Genomic DNA, 24,505 nt, shown 5'->3' with positions numbered 1-24,505 from the left:
TGAGGCCCCGTCCTCGTCAACTGGCACCTACTTCATCTTGGCCCGATCTTGGGAGAACAATTCTTCTTCTTTGCCAGCGTAGCCCCCTGGGTCTCAGGTGCTTCTTTGCTCGAAGGGCGCACCGCCACCGTGGCCCTAAAGGCGGCCATCAGGTCCTCCTTGGTGTCTCCAGCCACGGTGAGGGCGCCGTTGCTCCTCGGCATCTTCATGAACTTGTATGTGGGGTGAGTTGCAGCCATGAACTGAACCAGGGATGGGTACCCGAGGATGGCGTTGTACAGAAGGTTGATGCCAGCGATGTCGAATTCAATGAGCTCGGTGCGGTAGTTGTCGCGGGTGCTGAAGGTGACGGGGGGCGGATCTGCCCTAGGGGGGCTAGTGGTACTGCCAAAAATTCTGGAGAAGGGCTTGGTGCGATGGAGCTGGCCACGCGACACGTGGAGCAAGCCGAAAGCTTCCATGGAGAGCACGTTGAGTCCAGCGCCGCCGTCAATGAGGGTCTTGGTTACCGCCATGTTGCAGACGGTGGGCGTGCAGAGCATCGGGAGCATGCTCGAGCCAACGATGGTCGCTAGATGGTCCTCTAAGTCAAAGGTGAGGCCGGCCTTGGGCGCCGTCCATCCCGGGGGAGGTCCCTGCTGCACAGAGGCGGTGCCAATTCGGTGAAAGAACTGCTTGACGTGGCGATCTGAGGGCGGTGCCTGCGAGCCGCCAAGGATGGCAGCAACGGCAAGTGGCGCTGGTGCCGCTAAGCGCGTGGTGAAGAGACCGCGCACCTCTTCCCAGGAGGCTACCGAAGATCCTGGAAGGCTGAGCTGCTAGGCACGCAGCACGCCGGCTAGGGACATGGGGAACCAGTTGGCCATGACCCTATCATCTTCTCCGGCTTCCCGAACGGCCTCCTCGTATACCAGCAAGAAGGTTGCTGGGTCCACCGCGCCATCATAGCGAGGCGGCATATCTGGCTTGAACTTGCATGGCCACTTCACCTGTCGTAAGGTAGGGGTGAAGGCCCAAAGGCCCATGGCGCCTTGTTGCGTGCCTGTCAACCCAGCCGGTGGGGCGGCGCCTGCCATGAGGGCCGGGCGGAGAGATGAACTGAGCGGAGGGGCGGATCGAGCGAAGAGGCGGAGCTCCTGCGCACCCCTACCTGGCGCACCAAATGCCGGATTACGGGTTCCGGCAAACCTTGTGAGGTTCCAACTCCGGGGTGTGCACAAAGAACACTCTCTTCCTTGATCGCACGCTCAATTCCACAGCCTAGCTCGACAGACCCAAAGAACAAGAGACACGAGGGTTTCTACTAGTTCAGGCAAACTTGCAGTGTAATACCCTACTCCAGTTTGTGCGTGGATTGCCTCGGGGGCTGAGGACGAACTAATACAATGGATGAACAGCCTTAGGAGGTGAGTTCTAGGCTCAATGAACTGGTGAGCTCGCTAGGGTGGAATGAATCCGATTCCAGATGCCTTTCTCTCTCTCTTCTAGATGAGTCGATCCCCCACTACATTGCTGGCTAGGTCCTATTTATAGTGGCCTTGGTCCTCTTCCCAAATGTTAGGCAGGAAGGGATCCCACAACGGCCATGTTTGAAGGGGGACAACTAGTACAAGCCATCCTGACAAAAGGGGTCTTTGCCTGCTAAAGGTCCTGGTGGTGATGCTGCTGTGGGCTCCGTGATGACCTTCGTCCTGCCGTCCTGGTGGTCTTGGTCTTGTTGCACCGATATGGAAACCTTTGCCTAATTCCTCAATACCCCGCGCCTGCACTTGCCTCCTTAGCACCAAAGAGGAAAGTGGTACACTGCACCCGCTGGCGCTTGCCTGGCCTTGGTCGTCATGGCGCACATCCCATGAACCTCGCAAGGTGCTCCCTGCATAGATATCTCCGCTCCTCAGGAGCCAGCCTAGTGAGGCTATCACCAGGGAGGTCTTGGCGTCGTCCACCTTGCCAGGCCTGGCCCCTCGCGAGGGTCTTGAGCAGTTGCTGCTGAAGGTGGGTCGTACCAGGCCGTTGGTGGAGCCACCCTCTGGGCCACAGGCAGGCAAGTCTGGGGACGCCGTTCCTAGGACGCCAACACCCCTTCTGTTCCCCTCTCTAATCGAGTGCATGACATGTCAACTCGGATGCTGGCTCTCGCAGATGTCGGCGATGTAAGAAGGAGCAAATAATCATGCAGTATATATAGTACTAGTATATACTGCTCACGTCGGAGTGCGAAACATGGCAACCTAGTGAACTAGCAGGCGATAGGCCATAGAAAACAATGTGGTTATATGGCCGTAATACAATGTACTACAGTCTAGTCTCTAGCATGTGTAGTACTCCTCCTCTTCCTCCTCCTTTCGTTTCAACACCATCTTACTTTCCCAATTCCTATGTTTTCAGTATCCTGCGAATCAAAGAGGCCCTTAGACTGGGCTAGGTCCGGTCATTATTTTTCAATGTGTTACGTCCGAAATTTAATGAACGTGATCCGGTTTCAATGAAAATAATATGGTTTGCATGTATTAATTCATTTATTTATTAATTATTCTCCTAGGGCTTGCATGTAATTCGTTAGGTTTGAAATGTAAATTATGTCGGCATGGTTGCATATGCTCTGAGTCGTGCATGCACTATGACCGAGATGCTCTATGTCCCACATGTCGGCGAAAGGAAGCACGAGGAAATAGCCTAGAAGTACATATAGGAGGTAAAATGCGTGAAAAAATACGTACTATGGAGCATAGCTGCGGTTTGAATAGGAGACCTAAAGTGATGATAGGTATAGATCGCACACACCCAACTGGAGGTACTGGACATACGAGTACCCAGTACTCCTATTCTATCTACATGAGTCCCATCTGACAACAGCGTCGATGCTATAGCTAGCTCTGCTCCCTCGTTTCTCTCTTCTAATTCTCACTCAGCCGACGCACGGTGGCCGGGGTGGGGATTTGATGATACAAGGATTTCTGAACTACGACCCCACCTAACAGTGAAAATGCTAAGACAACCAGCGTTCCCTAGCTTGAGCGACGTGCCAGACAAGCCGTGTGGGGGTGCGACACAAATGCGGCAATCTTTACCTTTTTAACTTGTAGATAGAAAATGCCAAGCTAATGTGCACTGACCGATAGGCCAGAATGATAGTGTGGGGTGCGACGCGAACGACACAAGCATGCTGTACTTGTTCCACTTTCTTATTTTGAACTCGTGGCATGTACTAACACTCAGTTTTGAATATATAAGTTTGGTTGTCACGCCCCATGTAGGTTGGGTCTCGTACTTAAAGCTAAAATCAAAATTTGGCACAAAACACGATGGTGACCAGTCCACCTCCGTCCTGGTTTATTGGTCCCCATCATAAACTGTGCCAAATTTTGACCATAAATTTGACTAACGAAAATGTTCATGCATGTCACCAGAATTCTATGTTCAAATAGGAATCCAACGATATTATTTTGTTGACATGCACTAACATTTTGTCAGTTAAATCTTTGGTCTAAATTTAGCACAAATTACAAAAGGGACTAATAAACAAGGACATAGGTAGTAAACCAGGACAAAGACACTGATACTACATATAATTAACGCCAAATAAGAGCAAGGGATCACACATGTCATTTATGACTGCAATAAAAATGAATACACTAACACATTATGGCCACTAGGCGATGCAGTGTTGGTTACAGGAGGCAAGAAGAAAGATGTCCATCGACGACCTCCTCCTCCTCTACTCAGGGCGCCGACCCACTGAATGGCGGTTAAGTAGCAGTGGCTTTCGTGGCCAGGTGAAGGTGATCTTTAACAAAAGCGTCCGAAGATTCTAGCCGGTCGAAGAAGGCCAATGTCTTTTTGTCCTCCCTGGCCTTGTAGTGGCCTATGTAGATGAGTTCCGACATCTACAGGGCCACCACTGCTCGAAGGAGTTCATCACCTTGGAGGCCGATGAGGGTGGCAGGCAACAAGGAGCCTGTGCGCTCGGGCTGGACAAGGACGGCAAGGTCGTCCGGACGCTTCTTGACGATGGTGAACTTGCGGATGGAGAGGACCATCATCTCGTCCATGCAAGAGGCGAAGCCGATGTCGGCGAGGCCTATGACGATGGTGGTCGCTAGCACAGTCTGGAAACGCTGCGTGGTGCAGGGCCATAGGCCAGCATCTTGGATGATCTGGCACAACCGATTGCCGCTCGCGTCTAGCGCCTCCTTGGGTGCTTTGGCTTCTGGTCAGTTGGTCTTGGGCTAGTATTGGTGTGAGCAGTGTTCCGCAGAGACTAGGAGTAGATGGATTGGAGTGGTGGGGCACCTTTTTATGAGAGTCCAAACTATGTTGCATTCACATCGTGCTGGCTCCATTCTACTTCTCCCATTATTTCCCTCTGCATGCTAATTGAATGAGGACGCATCATTGGCCATTCAACAATTTGGGAACCGCTACTCTCTCCCTCGCTGGTGTTCAATATTGTGCATCGCGACTAAGGCAGATATGAAAATGAGAGAACTTAATGACATTGCATGCAATGAACTAACCGCCGCATGCCATGCTAGGTACGTCTCAAGGCATTAAAAACATTCATGGCCCACATCTCTTATTGGTTGATTCCTATTCATCTCTAGAAATAAGAAAGGTGGTTGGGTTTGTTTTGGGATTATTTGATTTTTGTAAGATAACTATAACTATCAATCACCACAGTAACCGTAAGATCTGCATCCGACGGTGGCACCTATTAGACACTAGAAGTAGAAAAGAATTACCAAAAAACTGCCCCTCCCCTACACATAAGACTGCCACACGAGCGTTCACAATTGCCACGTTCTGGTTACGCTTGGATCTTCGCCTCTTTGGGAAGTGAAACAATGATGTTACTACTTCTACAATACCCAATCAACTACTGTATGTCCACCGTGTTGGGGAGGGAGAGCTTGTTGTAAGCAAAAGCTTCTCCTCGTTTGTCAGCCACCGTGCGGATGGGTGAGGGAGAGGGCGTACTAGTAATCAAGCTTCTCCTTGTTGTATGAGTTGACATGATACACCATAGCATGATTTTCTCAAAAAGTTGTGTTTACATATGCATTAATTACAATGCATGCACACCACAAGAAATATGTTAACTTGTGACCTTCTGTTATTGATCATGGAAGAATTGGTCGTAAATCTATGGCCATTTGAGACCAATTGGTCAAAAGTTGTTCGAGGGGCTATAAACCCTAAACCATAACGACTATTTTGGTTAGAAAGGTCGCAATTTTCTTACACGAAATGGTCATAAAGCAGACGACACTGATCCGCTGCCTTAGTTCTAGCTGATCACGACCAATATAGATGGTCATAACCTTGTAAGTTGTGGTGGATTGCTATGACTAGGCGCCACCTCATCAGTTTTCCCTATGTGTCATGTCCATGTCTCAATTTTTGCCCTAGGTTGTGAAGCAACCCATATTTCTGCTAGTCCCATATTTCCTATTCTGTTTAGAACAACACTTTGTGAAGGAAGAACTATTTTTATATTCTTGATTGCCCTCAAATTTTTTGGTCACTCTCTCCTATCCGAATCATTGCCTCATAACAAAATTCAGCTCCATTTTCCTAGTAAATGTTCCTCGTCAAATTTCCAAAGTTTTTGTTCAGCTAGAAGCTTTGTGAAGGAAGTACCATTTTTATATATCCAAATGACATGAAATTTATACAGTTCCTTCATATGCCCAGATTATCACCCTCCTCCAAATTATATCTCAGTCAAATCATCTATGTGAGCCCCGGTTCAATTTATATTTTATGGCCAGATTGGCACATTGCAAAGCAAGTGTTATCTAGACCCCTCCTATTACATTCAAACTTTTTGGGCACGCTTCCATACACAAATGATCTGAAAATTTACCAGGGCATGACCATACCTATGTAACTTACCTACAAAAAATTTGAGCTCATTTTATTTATCCAATTTCTCTCACTAATTTTCCCAAGTTTTTGTCCAGAGAAGAGCATTGTGAAGGAAGTACCACTTTGGCATGTCCAAATGGTATCAATTTTCTACTGTGCTTTCCTATGCCCAAATAACCGTCCTCCACCAAATTTTAGCTCAATACATTCATTATTTTGAGCCCAGCTTCAACATTCATATTTTTGTCTAGTGTGGTACTTCCTCCTTTTGATCTGAAAATTTGTGAAGACATTCTTCTTAGTAGATGATAATCCTCAGCCAAAAGTCACGCCCATTGTCCATGTGCATTTCTTGTACCGCTAATCAAACACTTGGTTGCTAATTCAGCTATGAGCATTGAGGGAGTCCTGGATTAGGGGGTCTCCGGACAGCCGGACTATATCCTTTGGTCGGACTGTTAGACTATGAAGATACAAGATTGAAGACTTCGTCTCGTGTCTGGATGGGACTCTACTTGGCGTGGAAGGCAAGCTAGGCAATACAGATATGTATATCTCCTCCTTTGTAACCGACCTTGTGTGACCCTAGCCCTTTCCAGTGTCTATATAAACCGGGGGTTTTAGTCCATAGGACAACATACAATCATACCATAGGATAGCTTCTAGGGTTTAGCCTCTCCGATCTCGTGGTAGATCAACTCTTGTAATACTCATATCATCAAGAATAAATCAAGCAGGACGTAGGGTTTTACCTCCATCAAGAGGGCCCGAACTTGGGTAAAGCATCGTGTTCCCTGCCTCCTGTTACCATCCGCCTTAGACGCACAGTTCGGGACCCCCTACCCGAGATCCACCGGTTTTGACACCGACATTGGTGCTTTCATCGAGAGTTCCTTTGTGTCGTCGCCGTTAGGCTTGATGGCTCCTACGATCATCGATAGCGATGCAGTCCAGGGTGAGACTTTTCTCCCTGGACAGATCTTTGTGTTCGGCGGCTTCGCACTGCGGGCCAACTCGCTTGGCCATCTGGAGCAGATCGAAAGTTACGCCCCTGGCCACCAGGTCAGGTTTGGAAGCTTAAACTGCACGGCCGATATCCGCGGAGACTTGATCTTCGACGGATTTGAGCCTCTGCCTTGTGCGTCACGCGGTCACGATGAGTACGATTTAGCTCTACCATCAGACAGTGTTCAGGAGATCGCACCGGCAGCCGCTCCGACCCTCAATTCGGAGCCAGTTGCGCCGTCCATGGACGGGTGGATGGACCCCGCCATGGAGGCCTTACCCTCAGCGGCGATCGAGCCGAACATCGACCTTACCCTGCACGAGAGCCGTGTTGTCAGACTGCCGGATCCTTCTCCGGCCACGGACTCCGAACCGCCTGCGCCCGTTCCTAGCGAATCCGATTGGGCGCCGATCATGGAGTTTACCTCCGCGGATATTTTTCAGCACTCGCCCTTTGGCGACATACTGAACTCATTAAGGTCTCTCTCCTTGTCAGGAGGATCCTGGCCGAACTATGTCCGGCAGGATTGGGATGCGGATGACGAAGAAATTCGCTGCCCACCCACCACCCACTTAGTAGCCACTGTCGACGACTTAACCGACATGCTCGACTTCGACTCCGAAGACATCGACGGTATGGACGACGATGCGGGAGACGAAGAGGAACCACTGCCCACAGGGCACTGGACAGCCACCTCATCATACGATATATACATGGTGGACACACCCAAAGAAGGCAATGGCGACGAGACAACGGAGGATGACCCCTCCAAGAAGCAACCCAAGCGCCGACGTCAGCGGCGCCGCTCTAAGTCCCGCCAAAGCAAAAGTGGTGATACCGGCACAGGAGATAATAACACTCCGGATAGTGCCGAAGATGGCAACAATCCCCTCCAGCACGATCTAGGACAGGAGGATGGAGAGGCCACCCCTCCAGAGAGAGCGGCAGATGGAGAGGCGGAGGATGATAATTACATGCCCCCCTCCGAAGACGAGGCAAGCCTCGACGATGACGAATTCGTCGTGCCAGAGGATCCCGTCGAACAAGAGCGCTTCAAGCGCCGGCTTATAGCCACGGCAAATAGCCTTAAGAAAAAGCAGCAGCAGCTTCAAGCTGATCAAGATCTGCTAGCTGACAGATGGACTGAAGTCCTCGCGGCCGAGGAATATAAACTCGAACGCCCCTCCAAGAGTTACCCAAAATGCAGGTTGCTACCCCGACTGGAGGAAGAAGCGTATGACGCGGCTGATCGGCCACCTCGTGGCCGCGATAGAGAGGCATTCCAGCCAAAAGCTCAGCCTGCACCCCGACGCCATTCAAATAAAAAGGCATGGGGAAATACGCCAGACCTGCGAGACGTATTGGAGGACAAAGCAAAACATGCAAGATCGATCTACGGATCACGAGGGCGCGCCACTATGCGAGACGATAAACGTCACGCCGGATACAGTAAAAGTAAATCCGGCCGGGCCGAACACAGCGGGCAAGACTCATTGGAGCTGCGTCGCGATATAGCCCAGTACAGAGGTGCCGCACACCCCTTATGCTTCACAGATGAAGTAATGGATCATCAAATCCCAGAGGGTTTCAAACCCGTAAACATAGAATCATACGACGGCACGACAGATCCTGCGGTATGGATCGAGGATTTCCTCCTGCACATCCACATGGCCCGCGGTGATGACCTACACGCAATCAAATACCTCCCACTCAAACTTAAAGGACCAGCTCGGCATTGGCTCAACAGCTTGCCAGCAGAGTCCATTGGCTGTTGGGAAGATCTGGAAGCCGCATTCCTCGACAACTTTCAGGGCACTTATGTGCGACCACCAGACGCCGATGACCTGAGCCATATAATTCAGCAGCCAGAGGAATCGGCCAGGCAATTCTGGACACGGTTCCTAACAAAGAAAAATCAAATCGTCGACTGTCCGGATGCAGAGGCCCTAGCAGCTTTTAAACACAACATCCGTGACGAGTGGCTAGCCCGGCACCTTGGTCAGGAAAAGCCGAAATCTATGGCAGCCCTCACGACACTCATGACCCGCTTTTGTGCGGGAGAAGACAGCTGGCTGGCTCGCAGTAATAACATATCAAAGAACCGTGGTACTTCGGATACCAAGGACGGCAATGGCAGGTCACGTCGCAACAAACATAAGCGCCGCATTAACAGCAACAATACCGAGGATACGGCAGTCAATGCCGGATTCAAAGGCTCTAAACCCGGTCAGCGGAAAAAGCCATTTAAAAGAAGCACTCCGGGCCCGTCCAGTTTGGACCGCATACTCGATCGCTCGTGTCAAATACACGGCACCCCCGACAAGCCAGCCAACCACACCAATAGGGATTGTTGGGTATTCAAGCAGGCCGGCAAGTTAAATGCCGAAAACAAAGATAAGGGGCCACATAGCGATGACGAGGAAGAGCCCCGGCAGCCGAACACCGGAGGACAGAAGAGGTTCCCCCCACAAGTGCGGACGGTGAACATGATATACGCAACCCACATCCCCAAGAGGGAGCGGAAGCGTGCGCTCAGGGACGTATATGCGTTGGAGCCAGTCGCCCCAAAGTTCAACCCATGGTCCTCCTGTCCGATCACCTTCGATCGCAGGGACCACCCCACTAGTATCCGTCATGGCGGATTCGCCGCACTGGTCCTAGACCCAATCATTGACGGATTTCACCTCACTCGAGTCCTTATGGATGGCGGCAGCAGCCTGAACCTGCTTTACCAGGACACAATGCGCAAAATGGGTATAGACCCCTCAAGGATCAAACCCACAAAAACGACCTTTAAAGGCGTCATACCAGGTGTAGAGGCCCATTGCACAGGCTCAGTCACACTGGAAGTGGTCTTCGGATCCCCGGATAACTTCCGAAGCGAAGAGTTAATCTTCGATATAGTCCCGTTCCGCAGTGGTTATCATGCACTGCTCGGGCGAACCACATTTGCGAGATTCAATGCGGTACCGCATTATGCATACCTCAAGCTCAAGATGCCAGGACCTCAGGGGGTCATTACAGTTAACGGAAACACAGAGCGCTCTCTCCGAACGGAGGAGCACACTGCGGCCCTCGCAGCGGAAGCGCAAAGCAGCCTCTTAAGGCAATCCACTAGTTCGGCGTTTAAGGACCCAAACACCTTCAAGCGCGCCCGGAGTAATCAGCAACAGGACCGCCTGGCACGTTCCGAGCTTGCATAGCAATGCGGCCCCCACCCCGGCCCAAGCCAAACGGCGAAATTCGTGCCACGCGTACATAATTACGCATTAAAAATACCATGGGCACAGGCGGGGAGGGGGGCATGACTACGGCACGCCCCAAGACACAGCTTAAACCGCACTAGGGGCTTCCCGTTTTGTTATTTTTTCTTTTCAGGACTTTAATCTCTGGAAACCCGGTCTGGCAACATGATTGCCGAACACATGATGCAACAACCAAGGAGGCAGAAAGCTACATCACACCACGGAACTCCCAGGTGGATTACGATAACGAGTGAAATACTTGCTTTAATATTATTCCTCAGCTTGCCCTTGGAGGGGACATAGTCCTACTTTTTTCTTATCGCACTACCTGTATCATTCTACTCTAACGCACGTTTTTTAATAAACAATGCATTGCATTAAGGCTTTTATTGCATTCTTCTTTATATATATATATGTTCATTCATGACATCCAGCACCCGTACAGTTTGGTATGGCCAATACGCTAGGGGCTTGAGCATACCCCAGCGTGTGAGAAGTCCGGACACTTTCAACAGTGCGGCACCCCGAACTTATAGCACTATATGCATCAGCTCCGAATCATATCTTGGGTCAATAGATGGGTTTGCCCAGCTCCCATGTTTTGGTACCTTACGTTCCGCTATATGGGCTAAGGTAGCACTGGGAGAACTAGTGCAGTTGTGCCCCGGTTCTGCTGGGCTAAGCACATAAGTAGAGAGAGCTAAAACTGACTGTCATGATAAGGCGAGAGACTGGTCGCTGTTCGAGAGGTTTTCGAGTCCTTAAAGACTTATGCCACTTAGAGCGAGGAGTCTGCCCTGTCCGGCTTAAGGCGTGTATCACGCCCGAGATTCGGCCTTCCGAATACTAGGGGCTTCGCCGAAATTTAAAATTATAGAATTCTATGGCTAAGTGAGAGTGATAACGCATTATAGTCCGATTGCCTTGTTCATTGTGCTGAGCACCTTCCTCGAAGGACCCAATAATGGGAACAAGAGTGCTCAGGTTTATCCCGAACACCCCGGCACTCGTGGTGTGGGGGCAGAAGCCGACGACTAGCCATCTCTCAGATTTGATAAACAGCCGAACAGAAGGTAATATTTTAAATTCAAACAAGCGTTGCATAGCGCATATGAACAAGTTTTCATAACTACAGGTTTACACGAGCGGGTTTACTCAAATATTATATCTTTGGTACACTTGTCCGCTACGAGACAAGCACCCTTCAGGACACCCTCATAGTACATCTCAGGGTGGCGATGCTCCTTGCCCTCCGGAGGCCCTTCCTTGATCAGCTTCACGGCGTCTAGCTTGGCCCATTGCACCTTCACACGGGCGAAAGCTGGGCGTGCACCTTCGATGCAGACGAACCGCTTGACGACTTCCAGCCATGGGCAGGCATCCACAAGCCACCTCACCGGGCCGAAGTAGCTGTTCGGAAGGGCGTCGCCAGGCCACAGCTGGACTATAAAGCCCTTCATGGCCTGTTCGGCCGTCTTGTGTAGCTCGACCAGCTGCTTTAGCTGGTCGCTCATAGGATATTGGGCCCAGAACAACTTCTCCGTTGAGCTTCCCTCCTCGGCCTGGTAAAATGTTGCGGCATCCGACACGCTGCGGGGCAAATCTGCGAATGCTCCTGGAGAGCTCCGAATTCGGGTAAGTAACAAGTAATTTACTTTCACATGCTTGCTTTGCATATAGAATGCCTTACCCGCCGCTATCTTCTTCATCGCATCAATCTCCTGGAGGGCCTTTTGGGCTTCGGCCTTGGCACTCTTTGCGCTCTCGAGGGCCGCGGCAAGCTCGGACTCTCGCGTCTTCAAGTCAACCTCCAACGCGTCGTGCTTTGTCACGAGAGCGTGGAGCTCTTGCTGCACCTAACCCACCCGTGCCTCATGCCTTTCCCGCTTGGTGTGCTCCTTGGCCGCTTTGTTTTCGGCCTCGGATAGCGCTTGCTTCAGGGTCGCCACCTCGGTCGTGGCCCCTGGCAAATTTACGATGATCCTGTCATTTTGCAATCGCATTCTTTTTTATACACATCCATAGACTAGGTACTACTTACCTTTGTTCTCCTCGAGCTGCCTCTTGGCAAGGCCGAGCTCGTCCTTGGACCCTTTAAGGTCCTGCTTCAGTGCGGCGACCTCCGCAGTCAGTGCGGCAGAGGCCAGCAGCGAAGCCTGCATACGCATATAGACATACTTATATTAGACTCCTGCGATATTGTTTGATCCTCTGTTCGGCTTTTCTTTGTGAACACCGAACAGAGCATCAGGGGCTACTATCTATGCGGTAATATTTCTCCTATATTTCAAAAACTTACCTCAAAGCCTGTTAGAAGGCTGGCACAGGCTTCAGTCAGTCCGCTCTTGGCGGACTGAACCTTCTGGACCACCGCACTCATAATAGTGCGGTGCTCTTCGTCAATGGAAGCATTGCGAAGTGCTCCCAGCAGATTGTCCGGTGCCTCTGGATGGGCAGAGGTCACCGGCACAGGCGTCTTGACCCTCTTGGAAGGAGGCCGCCTGCCCGAGTCCGGAACCACTGGAGGTTCCGGCGCGGTGTTCGGCTGAGGGCCGAACTCGGAGCCCTCGGGGGCTTTGCTCCCCCTGCTCCCGGAGTCCGGAAGGTCGCTTTGAGGCGCCTCCGGGACTGTCTCCCCTCGACCCAGTGCCTCTTGAGACAACACCTCGGCATTGTCCGTAGGGAAAGGAGAGGTGGCGGTCGGAAGTGGATCACTATCCATATCTGATGAGCCCAGGGAGCCGTCCGACGAGCATACGTCGATACGGTTTCGGGGCGGTCTGCACAATCATAATTCGGTGTTAGGAGAAGCAGTGCGACAAAGGAATACTATGAGTTACTCTGGTATCCAAAACTTACGACTTCGCCAGGGGCTTGGCCCTGAGCAGCCACTCGTCTTCGCCTTCGACGGAGGTGGTGGAGTAGTCCGGAAGGAGAGTCCTTCCCTTCTTGGACCCTTCACCCCCCAGTAGGGGCGGCCTTCCTTTTCTTGTCTCCCGCGACTAGAGGGGGAACATTTTCATCTTCCTCCTCGTCTTCGGGGGAGGAGTGCGTCGCGGAGTTATCGGACGATGAGCCAGATAACACCTGGCACCGGGAGCTCTTTCGGGTTCCCTTGGCCTTCTTGGTCTTCTCTGGCACCTTGTAAGGAGCCGGAGTCAACATCTCCATCAGGAGAGCGTCCGCAGTGTCTTCGGGCAGAGGGGTCGGACAGTTAATCTGCCCCGACGTCTCCACCCAGTCTTGTCAAATGCATGGAGATCAGACCCCGCACATGGTTAAGCTAAGGGAAATAAATATCCTACCGGATGTATAGAACTCACCGAATGCGCTCGGCGCTTCACGCTTAGCCCGCGGTCCTCGGTGAGAGAGGGAGGGACCTCGGCGCCCTTGAACAACACCTTCCAGACGTCCTTGTGTGTCGTGTCAAAGAGCTCGCTCAGAGTCTGGTGTTGGGCCGGGTCGAACTCCCACAAGTTGAAGTCCCGTTGTTGGCACGGGAGGATCCCGTGGATGAGCATGACCTGGTCTATGTTGACAAGCTTGAGCTTCTTGCTTGTCATGTTCAAGATACATTTCTGGAGTCCGTCCAGCTCCACCGATGAACCCCACAACAGGCCCTTCTCTTTCCAGGAAGTGAGCCATGTAGGGAATCCAGATCGAAACTTGGGGGCAGCCACCCATTTGGTGTCGCGTGGCTCGGTGATGTAGAACCACGCCGATTGCCACCCCTTTATGGTCTCCACGAAGGAGCCTTCAAGCCATATAACGTTGGGCATCTTGCCCACCATGGCCCCGCCGCATTCTACTTGTTGGCCTCCCACCACCTTCGTCTTGATATTGAAGGTCTTTAGCCATAGGCCAAAGTGGGGGCGAATGCAGAGAAAAGCCTCACAGACGACAATGAACGCCGAAATTTTGAGGATGAAGTTCGGGGCCAGATCATGGAAGTCCAGCCCGTAGTAGAACATGAGACCGCGGACGAATGGATGAAGGGGAAACCCAGTCCGCGGAGGAAGTGGTGGAGGAAAACTACCCTCTCATGGGGTTCTGGGGTAGGGACGATCTGCCCTGCCGCGAGCAGCCGATGCGCGATATTCGTGGCTAAGTATCCGGCTCCGCGTAGCTTTTTGATGTGTTCCTCCATAACGGAGGAAGCCATCCACTTGCCTCCCGCTCCGGACATGTTTGGAGGAGGTTGAGGAGAAAGATGTGGACTTGGGCGTTGGGGCTCGAGTGCGCAAGAATGGATGGGCAAAGAGGAAGAAGGCGTGGGTAGAGAAAGATTAAACCTTATCCCTTTATAAGGGCGGCCAAAACTATGCGTCCCCACTAGCCTGGTAAAACTCGCTTATCCCCCAAGCGCCGTAATCGATTGCGCGGTTGGGTTACCCACGCCCGTATTGATGATAATCCCGTAATAAGGGGGACACGATCTCTACTTTGACAAGACGTGTCAGGAAACTGCCTTGCGTTATGTGTGGAGCTAGTTAAAGGAAACGGTTTGAATAATCACCGGGCCATGGCATAATGTCGTGTTGCTAAAACAAGTCAGCAAATTAGATTTGTGGAAATGTCATTCTCTCTACGGTGGTATGTGGAACTTATTTTGCAGGGTCGGACACTATCCTTGTATTCAAATTCTTCCGTGGTGTATTCGGAGGAGGAACCCGCCTTGCAATGCCGAAGACAATATTGCGCGCCGGACTCATCTTCATTGAAGCATGGTTCAGGGGCTACTGAGGGAGTCCTGGATTAGGGGGTCTCCGGACAGCCGGACTATATCCTTTGGCCGGACTGTTAGACTATGAAGATACAAGATTGAAGACTTCATCTCGTTTCCGGATGGGACTCTACTTGGCGTGGAAGGCAAGCTAGGCAATACGGATATGTATATCTCCTCCTTTGTAACCGACCTTGTGTGACCCTAGCCCTTTTCGGTGTCTATATAAACCAGAGGGTTTTAGTCCGTAGGACAACATACAATCATACCATAGGCTAGCTTCTAGGGTTTAGCCTCTCCGATCTCGTGGTAGATCAACTCTTGTAATACTCATATCATCAAGAATAAATCAAGCAGAACGTAGGGTTTTACCTCCATCAAGAGGGCCCGAACCTGGGTAAAACATCGTGTTCCTTGCCTCCTGTTACCATCCGCCTTAGACGCATAGTTCGGGACTGCCTACCCGAGATCCGCCGGTTTTGACACCGACAAGCATAGTTCGGTCTCCTCGTGAGATTCATCTGTTGTAATTTTCTTCCTAGCACCTACTTGGGGAGTACCCAACCCACTAGACATGCCTAGCCCTCCCAAAACGCATGTCAACGCCAAGGTCACGCGGTGACCACGCGGCGGGCATGCGAGTTTACGCGCTTTGGAGTTGGTGCCCTGGGCCACCGTCCAAAACTCGACATATCGCCACCAAACCATGTATTTATACTTAAATATGTACTTATGTAACTAGAAATGATTATTGGAAAAATAAAGAGCAAACAATAAGGTAGCTGCAGTTCAAATTTGACCCGCTTCCTACAGAATCGGCGGAAATTTGTCTTTTTCACCAAAGGTGGATAAAACTTTTGAAACCCAACCATTTTGTCAATTGTGCATTAAATATGGCCTAGTATTTTATAAAATTGATTAGGTCCAATTTTGCAACAAATATATGGTAGGTCCTTCACAAAAAAAACTAATTTCAGGCATGTAAAAAATGGAAAATAAATTTTCCGTGCAAAGAAAATGAAAACTCCCTTAGGAAACATTGTTTGGAATTCCAAGATTCACCCTTGTGCACAATATGAGATCATTTGAACAAACTATGCCATGAATGTGGCCATAAGATTGATCATTTGGCTTGAAAACCATGAATCTTCACGCATGATAGCTCGTTTCTGAGAACACTTTTTTTAAATAATTTCCGTATTACAAGTTTATTACTTTTCCTGGAAACTTGGTCACATATAGTGACACAATGCCAAGGTTTTCCAAATTTTTCATTTTTTTGAATTTTCTATGCCTGTTTCAAAATGCGATCAAAATGGCGGGCTTGACCATTCCTAGCTAGTGGTTGAATATTAGGAAACTTTTGATGTTTCTCTGATTAAATAGATACTTATGTACCTATAAATGATTTTTGGAAAAAATAAAGAGCAAACAATATGGTAGCTGCAGTTCAAATTTGACCTTCTTCCTACTTAACCGGCAGAAATTTGTCTTTTTCACGAGAGGTGGATCAAAGCTTTTGACACCCAACCATTTGGTCAATTGTGAATGAAATGTGGCCTAGTATCTCATAAAATTGATTAGGTCCAATTTTGCAACAAATATATGATAGGTCCTTCACAAAAAAACTCATTTCGGGCATTCAAAAAAAGGAAAAGGAATTTTCCGTGCAAAGAAAATGAAAACGCCCTTAGGCAACATTGTTTGGAATTCCAAGATGCACCCTTGTGCACAATATGAGATCATTTGAACAAACTATGCCATGAATGTGGCCATTAGATTGATCATTTGGCTTGAAAGCCATGAATCTTCACGCATGATAGCTCGTTTCTGAGAACATTTTTTTAAATAATTCCCTTATTACAAGTTTATTATTTTTCCTAGAAACTTGGTCACATATAATGACACAACGCGAAGGTTTTCCAATTTTTTGAATTCTTTTGAATTTTTTATGCCTGTTTCAAAATGCGGTTAAAATGGCGGGCTTGACCGTTCCTAGCTAGTGGTTGAATATTGGAAAAAAATATGTTTCTCTTATTAAATAGATATTTATGTACCTAGAAATGATTTTTGGAAAAAATAAAGAGCAAACAATAAGAGAGCTGCAGTTCAAACTTGACCCGCTTTCAACTGGATCAGCGGAAATTTGTCTTTTTCACCAGAGGTGGGTCGAAACTTTCGACACCCAACCATTTGGTCAATTGTGAATTAAATATATCATAAAATTGATTAGTCCATTTTTGCAACAAATATATAGTAGGTCCTTCACAAAAAAACACATTTTGGGCACTCAAAAAATGGGAAATAAATTTTCCGTGCAAAGAAAATGAAAACTCCGTTAGGCAACATCGTTTGGAATTCCAAGATTCACCCTTGTGCACAATATGAGATCATTTGAATAAACTATGCCATGAATGTGGCTATACGATTGATCATTTGGCTTGAAAGCCATGAATCTTCACGCATGATGGCTCGTTTCTGAGAACATTTTTTTAAAGTAATTTCCGTATTACAAGTTTATTATTTCCCCCGGAAACTTGGTCACATATAATGACACAATGGGAAGGTTTTCCAATTTTTTTTTATTTTTTATTTTTTATGCCCGTTTCAAAATGCAGTCAAAAATGGCGGGCTTGACCGTTCCTAGCTAGTGGTTGAATACTGAAATTTTTTTGATATTTCTCTTATTAAATAGATACTTATGTACCTAGAAATGATTTTTGGAAGAAATAAAGAGCAAACTATAAGAGAGTTGCACTTCAAACTTGACCCGCTTCCAACTAGATCGGTGAAAATTTGTCTTTTTCACCAGAGGTGGGTCGAAACTTTCGACACGCAACTATTTGGTCAATTGTGTATTAAATATGGCCTAATATTTTATAAAATTGATTTGGTCCAATTTTGCAACAAATACATAGGTAGATCCTTCACAAAAAAACTCATTTTGGGCATTCAGAAAATGGAAAATGTATTTTTCGTCCAAAGAAAATGAAAACTCCCGTAGGCAACATTGTTTGTCATTCCAAGATGCACCCTTCTGCACAATATGAGACCTTTTGAACAAATTTGACCCACTTCCAACTGAATCTTCAGAATTTTGTCAATTTGATGAGAGGTGGATAGACAGCTATTGAGACACAAGCATTTGGTCAATTGCACCTAAAATATGGTCTAATATTATTGAAAAATAGAGTTGTGCTATTTTGCAACAAATATTGGTAGGTGCTTCAAAAAATATATACCATTATTGACACTCCAAAGATAGAAAATGTTTTTTTGCAAAATAAACTAATTTTTTAGAACAATTTTAAAGATATTTGTATTATTCCAGGTTTGTTATTTTTCTGAAAAACAAGTCTCACTTGTGACACGATGCGAAGATTTTCTATTGTTCTTACTTTTTTCTAATTCTATGATGTTATAAAATAGCTGACATGATTTAGCATATTATTTAATCGATTACGACCAATTTAGATGGTTATAAAATCGTCAGAGTGCGTACTACATTGTGATTGGTCCATTGGCATTTCACGCGGATCGTGCACAAACCACCATTGGATGGCCGGGATCCAACGGCAGCCCACACCCCTCACCCTCTCACCCACGTACACCTGACACAGCCCGCACGGTGTCTCAAAAAAATCCTGACACAACCCACACTTCTCCTCCTCTTGTCCCACAGCCGCGACCCCCAACCCTCTCGCTCCTCCTCCGTCTCAATCTCTCGATCCCCGACCACCACTGCCGCCGTCCTTCGTCCTCTCCCCCAACCTCGTCCGCCGGCGACCCCTCCCCTCCCCTTCTCTCCCACGACCGCGGTCGGATCCGCGCTCCCTTCTCGCTCGTGACCTAGACCTAGCCGCATGGCACGACCATGGCCATGGCGGCGGCCAGATCCGCCCCCTCCCCTGCTCCGTTCCCTCGATGCCGGCGGTCATTCTCCCTTAGGCCACCCGCCCCCCTTCCTCCTCCCGCAGCAGCTCACCCGCAGCCTTCCCCGTGGCTCTAGGGTTTTGGGGGCAGTGGCGCCTCCATTGCCGGCATGGCTCCGGTGACTCTACAGCCTCCCCCCCTGACATCTACCAATCTGAGACAGCTGTGTCTCCGACTTGTCGCTTCCCAATGGCTGCTGCTGGACCGGATCCCTCCTCTTTGCCTGGATGCTTCCTCGACTCTCCCTCCTCCCCAACAAGGCCGCCGTCGGACACCTTCTTCCCCGACAGCGCCGGCCGCAGATCCACTCCTCCATTTTCTTCTCACGGTTATCCGCAGCATATATGACTCAGATCTAACCTTTTTGTTGTGTGTCTGGTTTTTCAGGATATGGGTGGTGCAGTGGCCGCAAGAACACGATCGGCAGCGTCTAGGTCGGGTCGACTAGGGCGGCTGACAGCGGTGGCTACTTCCTTACAAGGACTACAAGCTCGCCCATGACTACACGACCCTCCAGGTCCCATCTGCATGCTCGCTCCCTCCTCCCTGCCTCCTGCATGTACCTGTTTAGGCCGCAAGCGGACTTGACATGCTTATGAGTTCAACATATGAGCTCTCTGACATTTACCATGCGCTGTGTTATGTTCAGCATCTTATGTGTCATGGAAATGTCCTTGTGTTGCATAGTAGGCCCTGAATTATTCATGTTGTTGGCGATGAGATGTCCCTGTTTTGCTCTGTACTATGCACTGCTATATTTATAGTTTGAAAGCGTGAGTTTAAAAGATGTCCCTATTTTGCTTCTTATAGTTTGAAAGCTATACTGGTCAGTAATTTGGGGCATCTCCTCTAAGTGATGTTTAATGTCTCCTATAGTTGTTTTGTGTCAATTCGACCAAGGATTTTGTTATCTGGAACTGTAACTGTTGGCATAGAGACTGACTGTTGTGGCATAGTGCGACGTCTCACAAGGTGGATTCAGATTTGGTTGTCACGATGCACAAGTGGTGGGTGTAGTACCGTTGTGTTGTCCTTGTATATAAACATCCACCAAAAGGGATTGGCATCTAACGTTAAGAAATTATGTCAAAACGTAGCTGGCAGGCTTTCTATTTCAGGCCCCCATTGTATAACTGTTTAGGCTTTAAGCTGGATGCATCTCTGTGAAGTGTGGATATTGGGGCAGAGTTGGATTATCATTAGCCATGGACTTTGTAAAGAGTATATGTCCATTTTGCCAAGACAAGGACTATTTTTTTTTCTACTTTAACTTGTTGAATCATCAGTATTTGTTTCCACTCTTTATATTGAAATCCACACATATTAGAAAGGAACATCATGTTATGTGTAGAAGAGAGTCCTGGTTTTGAGAGGAAATGTCATGCGACTCAAGTACCATGTTTAGATGATTGATTTCTTTTTAAACTTGCATTGTATGCATCGCATTGGGCTTGCAGTCCAAATGAGTGATGATGTCATAATGAGATTTTGTCACTCACTTTGGGATCATCTAATCTTTTTTTATTAGTGTTTGATGATGGCAGTTTCTTGTGTGTTGTCATTGCACCCAAGTGCTGTTTCTTGGCTTTGAGCCGTTAGTTGATTGTATTCCTGGTATGAGAATCAAGGAATTTCGAGGCGCATTAGAATAAAAAATGCGGAAGGAAACAATAGTGAATTGATGTGATGATGAGTCCATTTTAGCCGAAATAATGTTGTCGATAGTGACCACAGCGGGATTTTAACATAGTCCATTTCAGGTTCCCTCTGTTTCAAAGTGTAAATGTATTTCTATCAGTTAAAGACAAGCAAGTTATAAGTAATTATTACGCTGCTAAAATTGAAATTGAAACTTGAAATTGAATTGAACTAGATTATTACATCAAGCAATGTACTCCAGAATACTATTAATAACTGGAGTCAAAGATGACTGCATCTGATTGACCTAGACTATAGCTTATTCCTTCAGCGTACTATCGCTTTCTCAAGTCAAGTCAAGCAACAATTCATGGGGCTCACTCAATCAGGTGGGCGGCGCTATCCAATTCTATTCTGATTTCCTACTGAACTATGTTGTTGTAGACTATAAAAGAAGAAGCTGCAGTTGGTCATGGATTTAGATTTGGCATGTGTTTATCTTGACTGCTCAGGGTGGATGAATTGTAGTTTTATGCATGTAACTCAGTCTGCTTGGACAACACTAGCATGTTACTATGTACTACTACTGTTCAAGAAGTTTCATGAGTTGCTAGTGCCGCACTTCTCTAGTTTCATTGATGGTGTTTAACAGTACTTGCCCTTGTATCCCTTATTCAATCTCGGATTTCATCATAAATCATAATGGACTACTATTCTGTTGAATGTTGATTGGCGCACTATTCTGTTGTTGCCAAGTAGAGGAATAAGAGGATATATGAAGTTTAATAATGATGTTTCATGCAAGTGGGGTTACCCAATGTTGGCAAATCAACTTTCTTTAACATAGTAACAAAGGCGGGCTCCCACGCTGGCAACTCTAGGTCAGTGCCCCGACCCCTCCCTCCGTCGTCTCCCCGTCTTGTTTTTGTTTCCCGTGGTGGCTGCTGCTATTTCACATCGGGTTCTGACTCGGTTTGGTTTGCTGTTGTTATTTCCGTTGTGGTGGCGCAGGCTTGCGATGAAGAAGATCAAGGCTGAGAAGGACCCCAACAAGCCCACGTGTCCCCGAGCGCTTTTTTCATCTTCATCTGAGTCCCAGTCTCGGTTCTTGGTTCGATTCATGTTGCTTCTGTGGTGTGGTGTCGCGTACTGACCGAGGATTTGGTGCATGTTTCATCTTTGCAGGGACAACTTCAGGAAGGAGTACAAGGAGAATCACCCCGACATCAAGAAGGTCTCCGTGGTAAGCGTCTCGGTTCCGCTTCGTCCCCCATCCGCCTCTGTCTCGTTGTTCGTTCAAACTGGTGGCGTTGCGAGATGAGTTTCCTCGTTAATTCCGTGTCCTGATATGGTTTAGCTTGGTTGAATTACAGATCGGCAAGGCCGGTGGTGAGAAGTGGAAGTCCATGAGTGATGCTATAAGTTGCACGTCTCCCCTCCCCTCTCTGTTACCGCTCAATTGGGTGTTGGTTTACTCGTTTCTACCGCTTTGTCCCCCATCCGCCTCTGTCTCGTTGTTCGTTCAAACTGGTGGCGCTGCGAGATGAGTTTCCTCGTTAATTCCGTGTCCTGATATGGTTTAGCTTGGTTGAATTACAGATCGGCAAGGCCGGTGGTGAGAAGTGGAAGTCCATGAGTGATGCTATAAGTTGCATGTCTCCCCTCCCCTCTCTGTTACCGCTCAATTGGGTGTCAGTTTACTCGTTTCTATCTTAGTTTGCCTAGTGTTCGAACCAGTTGGTCAGTTAGATTTTGAATGGTAGTAGCAGCAAACTGATTTTTATCAAATATATCTCTATTACCGCTCAATTCGGTGCCGGTTTTCCAATGGCAGTAGCAGCACACTGATTTTTATCAATTATATCTTATGCGAAGTTTAAGCGTAATGTGTTGCAGTGAAGTATTTTGCATGACTTGCACTTGTGCAATTAATATTCATATTGTGTCTATGTTTTCTTGTATGAATGAGTATCTCATTTTGACTAGCTGGAGAACGAAAAGCATGGTACTAGCTGAATTTCTGTTGTCATTTTAAATGACTGTCCTTTTTTGAAACCCTTCCTAATTTGTTTGCAGCCCTTCCTAATTTTTTGTTCGTGTTCTATTTGGAAATGGATGCAGCAGGTGCTCTTCTCTTGCACACGTCTGGCACCGACTCCGGCGCGGTGGTGCTTCTTGAGGTGACTGGCATGATGGCGGTTATGTACGGCGGCGACCACAAGCCCTCCGGTGAGTCGGCTCCATCTTCTAGCCCTAGCTCCTGCTTTTCTGCTCCTGTAGCATGCTCTGTTGGTTTAGAACACTAGCAGCAGTAGCGTACCATGTATGCGTACTAAACAGCAGGAGTTCAATCACCTTGTGTACACTAGCAGCTTGCTTACACAGATTTCACTTTTGCTTGTGGTAGCCATTATGTCGTTGAATCATGTCTGTGTGTACTAATCATCAGTTAATAGTATTTGGCTTCTACGTGATGGTCTGGGACTAATTTATGGTGATGTGGATATACTTTGTGATTTAAAGTTACTAATCCATGGTCTGCTGTCATATTATGGTCTAATATTTTTTGTTTTGACTCTTTCTCCGGTGCGAGGAAAGCTGTGAGTAGATGTTGATGATGCCAACTGGCTTGGCTGCTACCGTGATGCATGCGCTGGTCAAGCAAGACACATGCATATACGTACATGTCAGCATAGTAGCAGATATTCCCTCTGTTCCTGCTATATTCATGTGTAAATGTATTTCTGAGATGATTTTGTTGTGTTATGTAAACCTGGGAGATGTCTTATGTGATGTGATATGATGCATGATTTCAATTCGACATGGAGTTTTCCTGATTTGAATATGAACAAGGTCGGATGCATGTGTATAACTAGATTAAAGAGGTCTTGTGCCCAAAGAATTTTCTCCAAACATTTTTTTCAAAATCTAAGACCTAATATTGGACAAATAATTGGGCTAGAAAAGGCCACAACCCAACAAGCATTGGAGTGTTTAAAAAACGAAACAAAAAACCCTTAGAAAATAAAAAAAGAAATATACTGCAAAAAAGGCCGAGGCCCCCTAGTATGGAAGAACCTAACAAAAATGCCGAATTGTTGGGTATGGTCCACGCTGAAATTAATAGGGAACAATATAAAAGGCTGAATTGTTGGGCTCAGCCCATGTAAAACACCGAATCAGACCGGGCTGAATCTTGTCAACGACCTTTACAATTGGTCGCAATTTTGCCACGTCAGCTTGCCACGTTAGTTCCGACTTGGTGTGGGCAGACAACTAGTGACCAAAACAGAAGGTCATAGTATCAACGACCTTTTGTTTTGGTCATGGAATTCCACGACCTTCTCACAGAAAAGGTTGTTAATTTCAGTTTACGACTGCCAGCTTTTGACCTTCTATTTTTGGTCACAAAAAGATCGCAAATGAAAAACAATGACCTTTCAGCGACCAATAGTGATGGTCGCAAGTTGACATATTTCTTGTCGTGGCATGCCGTAAGTTTAATGTTGATCCTTGCATCTGTTGATTTATTGCACCTTGAAGTATGAACATGTGATAGTAAACTTATCACAGGGGAGAGCACCTCGAGTGTTTGGAGGCACCACTGCCTCTAACATGGGCCCCACATGCCTGCCTCTAAACTTGGCAAAAGACCAGCGGTGTACAATATTGGCTGCAACCTCTAACATTTATCCCACCACAAATTAAAATATATGTTCCTCTCTTGACCAGATCAGCATGCAAACTTCAATCACCATGATGATAGGCAGGGACAGAAGATTATCATAATCAAAAAAATGCTTCGAGGCAGCCTCTTAGCATGGAGGCGACTCCAACAATTTTAAGCTTAGAGGCATTGAAAGTGCAACTAATTCCCGGGTGGATTTCGTAATTCATAATGACATATAGCTCATTGAACTAATATCCACTCAAGAGGAATATTTCAGGAAGTTCAAATAATGGACCCCTCAAAATGCTAAGGACATATATTGGCAAAAGCTCAAGACTCTATAGCAAAGCCAATACTATTAAATGGGGATGAGTGTTGCTTAATGGATTACTTGCTCAAATGCTTAGTGATATTGCTGCTAA

The 24,505-nt window shown here is 47.6% G+C and overlaps 1 long non-coding RNA gene across 1 annotated transcript; it reads left to right on the top strand.

Annotated features, from left to right (window-relative positions):
- The first annotated feature begins 18,501 nt into the window (after positions 1 to 18,501).
- On the top strand, positions 18,502 to 23,229 carry LOC123127348 (uncharacterized). Its single transcript, XR_006462331.1, has 4 exons — positions 18,502 to 21,294; positions 21,425 to 21,656; positions 21,787 to 22,642; positions 23,012 to 23,229. It is a non-coding gene; the product is annotated as an uncharacterized lncRNA (long non-coding RNA).
- The last annotated feature ends 1,276 nt before the right edge of the window (positions 23,230 to 24,505 follow it).

The sequence above is a fragment of the Triticum aestivum genome, chromosome 6A (assembly GCF_018294505.1).
Source record: "Triticum aestivum cultivar Chinese Spring chromosome 6A, IWGSC CS RefSeq v2.1, whole genome shotgun sequence".
Classification (NCBI taxonomy): domain Eukaryota; kingdom Viridiplantae; phylum Streptophyta; class Magnoliopsida; order Poales; family Poaceae; genus Triticum; species Triticum aestivum.
Note: the sequence above shows the minus strand (reverse complement) of the source record. Positions and strands in the feature narration are given on the sequence as shown.